The sequence below is a fragment of the Aquarana catesbeiana genome, linkage group LG05, assembly GCF_042186555.1.
Source record: "Aquarana catesbeiana isolate 2022-GZ linkage group LG05, ASM4218655v1, whole genome shotgun sequence".
Lineage (NCBI taxonomy): Eukaryota > Metazoa > Chordata > Amphibia > Anura > Ranidae > Aquarana > Aquarana catesbeiana.
This window is the reverse complement of record NC_133328.1, coordinates 174,050,287-174,063,057: the sequence shown is the minus strand read 5'-3', so window position 1 is coordinate 174,063,057 and position 12,771 is coordinate 174,050,287. Positions and strand designations below refer to the sequence as shown.

Sequence of the window (12,771 nt, the reverse complement as noted above, 5' to 3'; positions counted from 1 at the left end):
GCTGATGTGATTTTATTAATAACGTTAAGACGTATTTTAGTGTATTTGTCATTTTATATTATTTAACAAACTTGATACTCGCATAGCGCCGACATAGTGGAAATAGGTCTGGGTTTCACTGTATTTTTACAGGAAGTTATCAGCTCACACAATTTCTTTCTGGATGAACACTTTGCACTTGTTGAACAGATGTAATACAACATTTGCAATGGTATATTTAACAGACCAAAAGAGAGCAAACAATAGAAATGTATTGTTAGAGTTTACATACACTTTAGCATTGTCACAAGAGAGCTAAGTCACTTTCTTTAAGTGTCAGCAGATGCCGCTCATCACTGCCAAGCCACTGCATCTTGTAAGCTAGTCCAAACAAACGGGGGCGACAAAAGCTCTTCTCCCATATGTACCAGTGTCAGCTCTCAGCATCTCCCTGGAATGCTGAAGCCAGTGCTGCTGTGTGCACTGATTGGCCGAGCAGGCTGTGTGATTCATTCCAGACTGCTGGAGCTATTGGTCTCCCTTGTAGCAGACTCTGTTGGGGGAGGCTGAGCCAGTGCTGGGGAGAGCACAGAACTGAGACTGATGCGTATTGGGGAAACAGCACCGACATCGCATAGGCACTGGGGCTGGCTGCATGCAATTTGGAGGTCCAGAGATCCTTATGCAAGGTAAGATTTGATATCATGTGAATTATATTTGATGGTCTTCGCTATACAGAACTTAGTAGCTGTGTCTTTAGGAAAATCTGAGCACTTGTTAATTCATGTGCATTCATCTATGCTGGGATTAATGGCATTTCACATATGTAAAAGCAGAGTCTTAATGCTGCAAACCTTGCGCTTACAAAAGATGGATGAGAACTGATTTAGCAGTCATGAACATGTATCTGGATTTTCTGGAATTCTAATAAAATTGAATACATTTAAGCTATTAGTTCAATTCATGTATGTTATAAATTAAGTGTTCTGTGCATGGATGGTTAGTGGTATTAATTAAAGCAAAGAAATGCAACAATGGTATTTTCTAATGTGCGTTAGACCTGCATGTAACTCTTTCTGTGGATGCAAGGGCCTCTGAGACTTGCTACCTAATATTGATCAGCTGTGTGTAACTTCTATAGAGAGCAATGGTGCCTGCTGGCACATTATATTGTATCCTTTATAATAAACTGGAGACCATAGTGCGTGAAGTATTTGTTACTATTGTGAAAACGGTAGAACCGGATAACATTGATCATCCAGCAAAATAAACTGTATAACACTGACATACACCCCCCCCCCCCCTGCGTCTTGTCTATGTGTTGTGGGAACAGATGTTGTATCTTGGAAGCTGATCTCTTAAATTAACCAAGATAAATTCTTGTAATCCCAAAGCCAGATCATAATCGGACACATTCATTGCTTGCAGCTTGGTGCAGTGAAAAATACTTATCTTGTAAGTAGGCCAAGATAACTGATTAGATTACAGAATTTAGATTTGGCAAATGCCATTTTTTGCCAAGGGAATGCAGGAGGGTTCTCTCCCCAGGTTGCTAAGAGGTTAAAGACAGTTCTAAACCATTTCATTTGCAGCCTGTGATATATGTTAATATTATATTGTATAAAAAAATGTTGGCTTCAGTGAGAAAATGGAGGTGTGGTTCTAGTGCTCTTGGCAGAAAGGGAAAGGACTGGTTAGGTATAGGCAGTATTAAAGCTGCAGAGAAGATTCAGCACTGGGTCTATGGAGAGCTCCTCTCTGTCATGTGTCAAAGGACCTGTACAATGTGGAAGACTCGGAGACAGATGTACAGTCATGGATCTTATTGACTCAAAGCTATGCGCAGAGAACTGGCTGGGGTTACCTAGGTGATTTCTGGTCATTTAAAAGCCAAATTGATGGAGACTGGAATTGGAATTGAAAAGCATGCCACTGCCATTTACAAGAGGCACTGTAAAGAATATCTCAGAAGGGCCACGATAAGGAGTTCTGCATTGTAAAGTGTGAATCAACATGTGATCACAGCAACTCAAGGACATGCTGATTTATATGCGAGTGCCTTAGTGACCTTGGGAATACCAGGGCAGGCCTGTGTCCAGGGTACTTCAAATGTAAATGGATTACTCTCCTAGATATTCCCAAGTTTAATATAATCATTCTAGTAGCTGTCTTGCAGAGGTATATGTCAAGTTAAATGAACATTTCTTTCCTGCCTGCCAAACACATTCTTATTCAATGCACTTATTGTGATAGAAATGACTATAACACAAAATATATATGAGCACTAGCAGATATTAAGCAGAAGTAGGTTTCCATGATATGAAGGCTTCATGGTGTTCATTTAGTAGGCCTTTGTTCTATTTGGAGATGTCTTTCACATACATTGTATTTGGTAGTGTGTAAGAGACTGCATTAGCCATTCGATTATTTGAATCTGGACATCTTCCCGTTTTAGCTTGACAGTTGATAGGATATACACATGCATGTCAGAGGGCTACAACTCGTTGGAGATAATGAGACTAAAGGAGTTGAGAATCTTCACACAATAAATTGTGTTAATATTCACTTCAGATATCCAATTACAGGGAAAAAAAATTAATGTACCTGTTTCATGTGCGCATGATTGGTATTCAAAGTGAACATAAATTAATGAATAATTGAAGTGAATATCCACACACTTTATTGGGGTTTATTTACTAAATTCACTTTGCAAATAATTTTCACTCTGCAGGGCAATTTTGTCTGAGCTTAGTCAATGAGGTGAAGCTGTGCTGACTTCCATCATTAAAAATAGTGTTTTTTTTTTAGTTTTCTTTGCATGTGATTGGAAATTCCTTAAAGAGCAAATCATCACCTTCACTTGGCCAAGGGGAAATTCCCTGGTAGGCGCACAGCCTATATATAGCACCTTTAGTAAACCAACCCCATTGGGGTTGATTTACTAAAACTGGAGAGTGCAACATCTGGTGCAGCTGTGCATAGAAACCAACCAGACTCCATTTTTTTTGTCAAAGCTTAATTGAACAAGCTGAAGTTAGAAGCTGATTGGCTACTATGCACAGCTGCACCAGATTTTGCACTATCCAGTTTTTGTAAACCAACCCCATTGTGTTAAGATTATAAGCTCCCTTGGGAGATGTCTAAAATACACCCAAATCTATGTGTTGCTATTCATTTAAACTATTTTATGTTGACTCGACTTCCAGGATTATAAAGGGACATTAGAGCAATGATAATGTATATACTATACACATGGTGACACACTTGATAAATTGTTCTAGGTGGCATCTTCTCAGTCCAATTTTAACAAAATTTTGTTATCGTGATTCCATAATTGTAGGGTTTTTTTCCATTTGTGTTGGACATAGTGTAGAGTCCATTCAAACAAAGAAGGGGTAGCAGTCACCAGCCTAGAGATGCAATAAAAATCTTATGAGTCTCATGCCATCACATTATTGGGCAAATACATTTCAAGAGGTTGCTTATACAATTTCTAATTGGGTGCAAAACTAGTCTTGGCCAGAGATATGTATTTTACTTAACGTGGTAGCAAAGTCTCTGTTTTTATTTTTACCTACAGGTAAGCTTATAATAAAGCTTACCTGTAAGTTAAATGAACATCTCCTAGAGATATTCTAGTGAGCAGCAGCTGGTGACATCACTGGTGTACGCCCTCTGAAGTAACGGCATACCTGTGCCGTTCCTTCAGAGCTCTGTGCTGTGGCCATGTCTCCAGCGCATGCTATTGGTCATGCCTGACATGCATGGCCATTCAAGAGGTCTCAGCCTGTGAACCCGGATGGAAAACCAATTGAAGATGGAAGCCTCTGCAGCAGTGACAGCGCGCCGCTGGAGGGCTTTGTTTCAAGGTAAGTCTTTCAAATGCAAACTAGCACATTATGCCTTTACCTTGCAGGAAAAGTTTTTCTTTTGTTGTTCAAGTTTACTACTGCTTTAAAGTTTTTAATAGTTTGTACATATCTTCACTCTTGTAAATCACACAAAATATACTCCTAGGCTTGTCGCCAATAATAAAATGCAACACGATGACAAGAGAGACAAAAGGGGAAAACAGTGCTGTCTATGAAGAGAGGTGAATGACACAGGTGGTAACCTGTTATATGTGAACAGTAGTGAGTTGCTTACTATAGGATTAGATTAAATGTAGCATGTTCTTTATTAGTTATTTTATCCGTTCACTGTACTTCAACAAAACGCACTATAAAACTATGAAGGAAACCACAGTCAGCTGCATCTGCTCTGTACTTAATTTTCATTCCCACTATAGTACTAAAACTCCCACTGTAATACTTACAGTCATGAACCAAATGCTCTGCATTCTGAAGCTGCAGCTGAAACAGTCATATTGTCCTATTTCTTGCTCTGGGAGTGAGTATTGGGGATGTGTTTAGGACTGCTTTCAGAAGGCTTTCATGAGAAAAAAGTAAGCCTGACATTTCATGGTGAATCAACCATTTGGCACGGCATACTGATAGAAATAAGGAGTCTTCCCAAAGGAAGGAAATATTTCTATAATGGGCAGTGGCCATTATAAATGGAGCAATATACCATACTTTTCAGATGCAAATGATGCATCCATAACTGTAGTAAATGTTTTCAGCTTAGTCCTACTATGAGAGGTTTTGCAGTCACTTTATATGCCTCTTGATTGAGTTAACAGTACTCACACAGACCAGTTCATTTTAAACTAGGACAGCACCTGCACCTATGTGTTACAATTTCAGGTGATTAATATATTTGTACCTTCACCAACAAACCCTCGTTTTTTTTTGTCTCACTGTTTTTGAATCATGCTGAACAAACACCTGTTTTATATTACTCTGTTTACTTCTTGATTTATGCAGAAACTCCTAATGGTGTCACTTTGTTGCCATGGCAAACTCAAACCGTCTTCCCAACCACATTTTTCATTTTACTTTGATGTTCCTCCAGAAGGACGGCTAGCATAAAGGTTTCCAAATGTACTGAGTTGATACTTCTGCCTTATTAAAGGAAGGATGATTATAACGGCAGTCAGAATGATCACAGCAGTCAATGTTTGTCATGGGTTTTAATAGCTTATGCATTTCTAAAAGACTAATTACATACATATGGCCAGTGGCGGCTGGTGCTCGAAATTTCCAAGGGGGGGGGGGGGGGTCACACAAACAAACTGAAAAATTCAGAAAAATACTGAAAAAAACCATCAATTGCAGTTTCACTGTGCCCATCAAATGCAGCTACTCTACCATCAAATGTAGCCACTGTGCTATCAATTGCAGCCACTGTGCCCATCAAATGCAGCCCCTGTGCCATCAATTGCAGCCACTGTGCCATGAAATGCACGCACTGTGCCCCACAAATGCAGCCACTGTGCCCATCAAATGCAGCCACTGTGCCCATCACATGCAGCCACTGTGCTCATCAAATGCAGCCACTGTGCCTATCATATGCAGCCACTGTTCCCATAAAATGCAGCCAATGTGCCCATCATATGCAGCCACTGTGCCTATCATATGTAGCCACTGTGCCCATCATATGCAGCCACTGTGCCCCGTCAAATGTGGCCACTGTGCCCCATAAAATGCAGCCACTGTGCCCATAATATGCAGCCTCACCCGTGCCAATCATATGCGGCCTCACTGTGCCCATCATATGCAGCCTCACTAAGCCCATCATATACTGCCTCACTATGCCCATCATATGGCCTCTCTGTGCCCATAATATGCAGCAGCCTGTACAGTATAGAGGGACAGATGATGTATACCTGCAGTCAGTGATGATGGAGGAAGGTCACTAGTATATACAGGAAGGAAGGTGGGTGTATACAGCTATATATTCACCAGCATCTTCCTTCCTTTATATTGAGACCTTCCTCCATACAGCTATACACCCACATCTTATCCTGGCTGTATATTGGAGACCTTCCTCCATCATCACTGACTGCAGATATACATCATCTGTCCTGTATACAGCTATATACATACATATTAACAGGACAGATGATGTATATCTGCAGTCACAGTGATGATGGAGGAAGGTCTCCAATATACTGTCAGGATAAGATGTGGGTGTATAGTTGTATACGGTTTGGCTGGAGGACAGTCAGGGAGGATCACTATCTCTATCTCTCTCTCTCAGTCTCTCTGCTCCTCTAGCCGTGTGATCATGTCCGGGCCCAGTCTGCATTGGCTGCTCTGGTGGGGAGAGAAGCAGGGAAGTTACTGTGTGTATTAATACTGTATGGCGTATGCCTATGCGGTGCGATGAGATGGATGGATCGGTGCTGCTTAGCTAAGATTATTAGTTTACTCGTCCTTTCCATTAAGCCGTGCTCTCCGAATGGTGTAAAACAGGAAGTACCATCTTCCGGACCTGCCAATCAGGTGCAACAGGGTGAAATGGAATGATGAATGAATGGTTGTAGAGTGGGACTGGGAGTGTTCAGGACGCATGGACTGTGCCCAAACACCACCAGTTTACACTCCATACACCACCCAATGAAGCTTTTCTGCTGCAATCACCTCCAGAGGTTAAAGCAAAAACCACAAATATAATAGAATATACAATTAAAGTCAAGTGAGAAAATCAATCACAGTGAAATATTGCATAAACAAAAAAAAAATATATATATATATATATATATAAATATATAATATCTAAAAAGACAAACACCCACCAGGGGTGCAACCTTCCAAATGTGTTAATTTGATATTTGCTTTATAAAAATGTCCAGTGAAAAACATCTCAACGTATATCACAATAGAATATCACAAAATAACATATAAAGGACGCCTAAAACCCACAAAGGTAAAACCCCCTATGAGGAAGTATATCAGATCACATATAATTAATTAAAAAAGAATATAAAATAAATTATGATAAATATAATATGTGAAAAACAGTGTCATTGAATCCCAGCCTATTTCAAAAAAAGACCAAAAGAGCGAATAAATGTACAAACACTCGCCAGAGGTCAGAATACCTATTGGGAGGGTATATCAAATGACATGTCTCAGTAAAAGCAAATAGTAGATAAATGGCAGACAGGCATATGAATCCTCATACTCTAATTGCAAGAAAGTTAAAAAAACAAATAAATAATTCATAAATAATAAAAGTCCAGTGAAAGTTCATAAGTCCCAATTCACACATGAAACCTCATAGAGAAAAACATACCCATGGTACTTTCAATGTAGTAAATGGGACTGTGATCCACCACCAGCCAGAATGCATGCTCACCACAAATTAAGACCTATAGATAGGTCAAATAGCGCTTGTTATAAAGCCTTGTTATGTTGTCCACAGTGGTCTTTCAATTTGCCACAGAGGAGCAATAGGTGCGATCAACAAGCAACTTTCAGGAGGAAAAAGGGCTCATAAAGAAAAGAAAAAGGACTTCCATAGTAAAGCAAAATGTATTATATCAGCTTATAATACATGAAAAGCCACTCACAGTGTATAAGATAGTAACAGGCTCAACAAAATTACATTGGTGTACCAAGATGGCAGACTACCGGTTTGCGCAGGACGTGACATCACCCAGCTTCTGGTCCGACGCGTTGCATCACAAAACACATGACTCATCAAGGATCACAAGTTCTGTGGTGCAACGCGTTGGACTGGATACTTCCTGCACAAACTGAAAGTCAGCCAGCACAGCATAATTTTTTCTACTTTACCCTGAAAAATGTACCTTTTTGTCTGGAATTCCTCTAGAAAAATAGCAGTGCACTTCCTGATATGTGAGGGTACCTAGACACTCCTTTCTCTACATTGATAGACACAGAGTTCTGCTCCTTCATGTAATAGCCTCCAGTAAGGAGAACAGTGGGAAGCAACACCAGTGACGTCGCCAAATCACACATCAAATCAGCAGAGTCTAAAGGCTCATAAAGATGAGCGTTGACACCCGTCTTGCATACTGAGCCGTTGTTTTCTGCATCTGCATCTGTCTTGGAGCTGCGCTCAGGCAGACTATACAAGTGGATGCAGAAACAGTAGCTTGCACGGACACAGCTGCATGTCAATATTTGACATCCATTCAGGAACAGTTGCAGGGATCCAAATGCAGACAGTGTGCTTCCCACTGTTCTCCTTGCTGGACGCTATTACATGAGGAAACAAAACTCTGCCTTTTGTAATTTGTGATTAAATATATAGTTGCAGGCAGGCATGTTGTTTCCTACTTCATGGCATTACACAGTTGTGCTCTACGGCTCCTTTTCACAATACAAGTCTATGGATTTTGATTTACTGACTATTCACTTTGCAAGGGAATTATCACTTTGTAAGTAAAAGCTTGATAAATGTAGTGAAAATTCGCTTGGCAAAGAATATTCCACCACATTCACAAAGCTAAGGCAAATTTACTTGCAAAGTAAACAGACTGTTTGAGTTTAGTATATCAACCACTATCAGTTAGCCAACTCCTTGAAAATAATGTACTCTCTATGAGGCTGATCTCTTTATAGATAAGTTGGGAGGCAGAGTGATTGTTGAGTATTAAAGTCACAGGAAAAATTACTCTAAAGGACAACTTCACTTTAAGTGAAGTTGACCCTTATTACTTCTTCTCAACCAGTGTAACTGACATTTACTAAAACTGGTGCACACAGAATCTGGTGCAGCTGTGCATAGTAACCATTCAGCTTCTAACTTCAGCTTGTTCAATTAAGTTTTGATAATAAGGCCCGGTTCACACTGGTACGACATACACTCCGACTTTAGGAGCACATGTGGCATGACATGTACAAATCAATAGTTTCCTATGAGAGCCATCCTAACTGGTCCAACACAAGATGGTCCGACTTTAGACTTTAGAAAGGGTTCCTGCACTACTTTGGTCCGAGTTTGGTCCGTTTTCAGCCCAAAGATCAAAGTTGGATCCTCGTCCTAACCATTCAACTTGTGACATCCGACATGGTGATTACAGCAGCAGGAAAAGGAATTTGTGTCACACTCGGATTGTTTTGATTGGTCAAAGGACAAGTTGGACTATCTCAAATTTGGAGCAAAATCATATCCTGTTTATTCAAGTCGTATGGAAGTAGGCCCGAAGTAGGACCAATGTAGGACCGACGTTGCAGGGAAAAGTAGGATCGACAGTCGTACAACAGTTGTGTCGTACAAGTGTGAACCCAGCCTGAGGCCGGGTTTACACTGGTGCGACACGACAGCCGTCCTACATTAGATCCAACTTTGCACTGCAAATTGAAGCCGACATACGTCCGACTTTAAATGAACAGGGATCCGACTTGGATCCCCGCCAATACCAGGCACTGTGTTTGGTATGAATCTTGAGAGGGAACTCCATGCCAAATTTTAAATAAAAGACCGGCATGGGTTCCCCCTCCAAGAGCATACCAGGCCCTTCAATCTGATATGGATTTTAAGGGAAAAAAACGGCGTGGGGGTCCCCCCAAAATCCATACCAGACCCTTATCCGAGCACGCAGCCCTGCCAGTCAGGAAAAGGGGTGGGGACGAACGAGCGCCCCCCCCCTCCTGAATCGTACCAGGCCGCATGCCCTCAACATGGGGGGTGGGTGCTTTAGGGCAGGGGGGCATCCTGCGCCCCCCCACCCCAAAGCATCTTGTTCCCATGTTGATGAGGACAAGGGCCTCTTCCTGACAACACTGGCCGTTGGTTGGGTCTGCGGGCGGGGGGCTTATATAGGCATGGGGTGGGGTCACCAGGTGATGTCACCCGGTGACCCTGCCACTTATGACATCACCACCCCATCATGCCCCGGGCGGTGACATCATAAGGGGCAGGGTCACCGGGTGACATCACCCGTGACCACGCCCCATGCCTATATAAGTCATTGCGCACCGCGCACACGACATTACAGCAGGAGAGAGCGTCATGTCAACATCGGAAGAAGACCGGAGGGAAGAAGACGACAGAGAAGACTGGGCAAATGCTAGAAAAAGAGCCGGCAAAAGAGCAGAAGACAATGGAGGGAGTAGCCCGGCAGAAGACAATGGAGAGTGGGAGAAGAACCAGAGACCGGGAGAAGAGGCCGGAGAGCGCGGAGAAGTCAGAAGAGACCCCCCCGAAGTCAGAAGAAGACCCCCGAAGCTGCCTAATAAATTACTTCAAAAACCTGTCTAGTGTGTTTTTTTTTATTGACACTGTTTTTCCCCAGGTGAATGGGTGGGGTACGATGTACCCCATACTCATTCACATAGGGCGGGGGGCTGGGATTCTGATAAGCCCCCCACCCGCACACCCTGACAACCAACGGCCTGGGTTGTTGGGAAGAAGCCCTTGTCCTCATCAACATGGGGACAAGGTGCTTTGGGGTGGGGGGGCTGCGTTCTCAGATAAGGGTCTGGTATGGATTCTGGGGGTACCCCCACGCCGTTTTTTGGGCGCAGGGGGTTCCCTTTGAAATCCATATCAGACCGAAGGGCCTGGTATGCTCTTGGAAGGGGAACCCATGCCGGTTTTGTATTTAAAATTTGACGTGGCCTTCTCCCTCAAGATCATCAGAACACAAGTCGCATGCCAAAGTCGGATCATGCAAGGCGGTGATCCGACTTTGATCTGACTTCAATGATAGTCAATGGACTGAAGTAGGATCAAAGTCGGACCAAAGTAGTACAGGGAGCATTTTCAAAGTCAGGCCGACTTGCGGGACCAGTTAAGACGACTCCCTTGGGAAACATTGATTTTCACACGTCATGCGACATGAGCTCCCAATGTTGGAGCGTTTGTCGCACTAGTGTAAACCCGGCCTCAAACCTAGAAGCTAATTGGTTATTACACACAGCTGCGCTAGATTCTGTTTGTACCAGTTTTAGTAAGTCTCCCCCATAAAGTACTTACCTTCACCCTCATTATTGAGTGTGGCCCTGCCTGATGCCACATAACCTTTCTAGCAAAATGTGCTTGACCTGTCTGGTTCCTACTGTAAATGCCTATGGCTCAGTCCATACTCTGGATGCCTGTAAGTTACTATGAGTATTGACCAGCCAAAAAAATGGCTGTACAGTGCAGTGTTAATTTTAGTCTTAGGACTAAAATGGCATTTTTAGTCACATTTTAGTCTTCTGCAATTGGTTTAGTTTTAGTCGTATTTAGTCGACTAAATCTCCAGTACATTTTAGTCGACTAAAATGTCCTACGTTTTAGTCGATTAAAATCTCCAGTACATTTCAGTAATTGCAATTTTGTTTTAGTCATAGTCTTTTGGCTAAAATGGCATTTTAGTTTTAGTGGTATTTTAGTCATCTCAATTGTTTTAGTTTTAGCCGTATTTTAGTCGACTAAAATAGTATTCATTTAGTCGACTAAAATGTTTTAGTCATTTTAGTCGACTAAAATGTTTTAGTCGTTTTAGTTGACTAAATTAACACTGGTGCAGTAAAGATCTCATAAATAAGAGTAAATGTAAGCATTTTACTAACTGGACTTCGGGGGGATGGGATAAACTTTGAAGGACAATTTCACTAAAAGTGATGTTTTCCTGTAAATATATAAAGCCTGCACTTTCAGAAATGTCTACAATGTGAATGTGAATAGCAAACTTGGTTAATCCATTTGAAGTTCCAAGTAAGAGGCAGTGGAAGGGTTAAGGAGCTATAATTGTAAAATAATGATATAGACACACAAGTGTTCAATTCCATCTTTTCTGCAGTATGTGTTTGATCTGCTCACATGTTCTCTAGGTGGAATAGCTCCAGGTGATGATTTTATAAGAAGCAGACACTTTTTAGAGGTCTCAGAGCTGCCAGTGGAAATGTTTCCAGTTTATAGTATATTAGTGCTCTCTTTCAAAGTCATTAAAAATTGCCTTTGGGGAGAGTACTGGTTATTTTGGTAGCAGTCTTCTTACACTGCATGCGCAACACATTTTTTAACAGTATTCTAATGGGTACCATTTTTTTCGGAATGCTAAAACAAGAGGCTACCCATATACTGTGTGACAATTTTTAGGTCTTTAATATCATAAGATTGCATACTTTATGTTTGCTCAGCAGCATTCATTCATAGTTACATTCAGTTTATAAATATGTTCATTTAAATATTAAAATGTTTTATGATGCTGATGTAATCATAATATCCAAGTTTCTAAATTATTGTGAACACATTTGAAGAGCTTTCAGCCTTGTAACAATTAAAAGATAAAGGTGCTGCTGGATAATGATTCTCTTTAGTTATCTGCTGTACTTAAATTCCTCCTGCATGTTGGTGGGCAAGAAGCATAAATAGTGTAGCTAAATAAGTCACTAGAACAGGAAATGAGATAACAAGGCTCCGAAGTCTAGCAACTGACACATGGCTAAACTGTCTGACATGGGAGATATTGGGGTTGATTTACTAAAAGCAAATAGGCTTTTCACGTTGCAAGGGAAATTGCACTTTGCAAGGAAGTTTTTCCCAGAGCTTAGTGAATGAGGTAAAGCTTTGCTGACTACCATCATCCAATCATTTGCAAGAAAAAATGCTGTTTTTTTATTTTCCTTGCATGTGATTGGGTATTCTTCGCAAGGTGAAATTTCACCACGTGCGTAAAACTCTGGGGAAAATTCACTTGCACAACAAGTGAACAACATATTTGCCTTTAGTAAATCAAGACTATTAGGTCTGATTTACTAAAGGAGTTGAGAAGCTTTACTCTGCACATGATGTATTCAAAGGAAACACGAATGAGTATGAATGAGTATTCAGGGAACAGAAATGTACTTTTCTCATTGCATAATTGAAGTAAATATTCACACAATTTTTTGAGTAAAGATTCTCATCTTCTTTAGTAAATCAGCCTCAATATCTACCATGTCAGGC

The 12,771-nt window shown here is 41.2% G+C and overlaps 1 protein-coding gene across 1 annotated transcript in view; it reads left to right on the top strand.

Annotated features, from left to right (window-relative positions):
- The first annotated feature begins 385 nt into the window (after window positions 1-385).
- TMEM108 (transmembrane protein 108) overlaps window positions 386-12,771 on the top strand; it is a 313,069-nt gene continuing 300,683 nt past the window's right edge. Inside the window, exon 1 of the mRNA XM_073630355.1 lies at window positions 386-668. The gene's annotated coding sequence lies outside the window, so the exon portion shown is untranslated. The remainder of the gene's footprint in view (window positions 669-12,771) is intronic.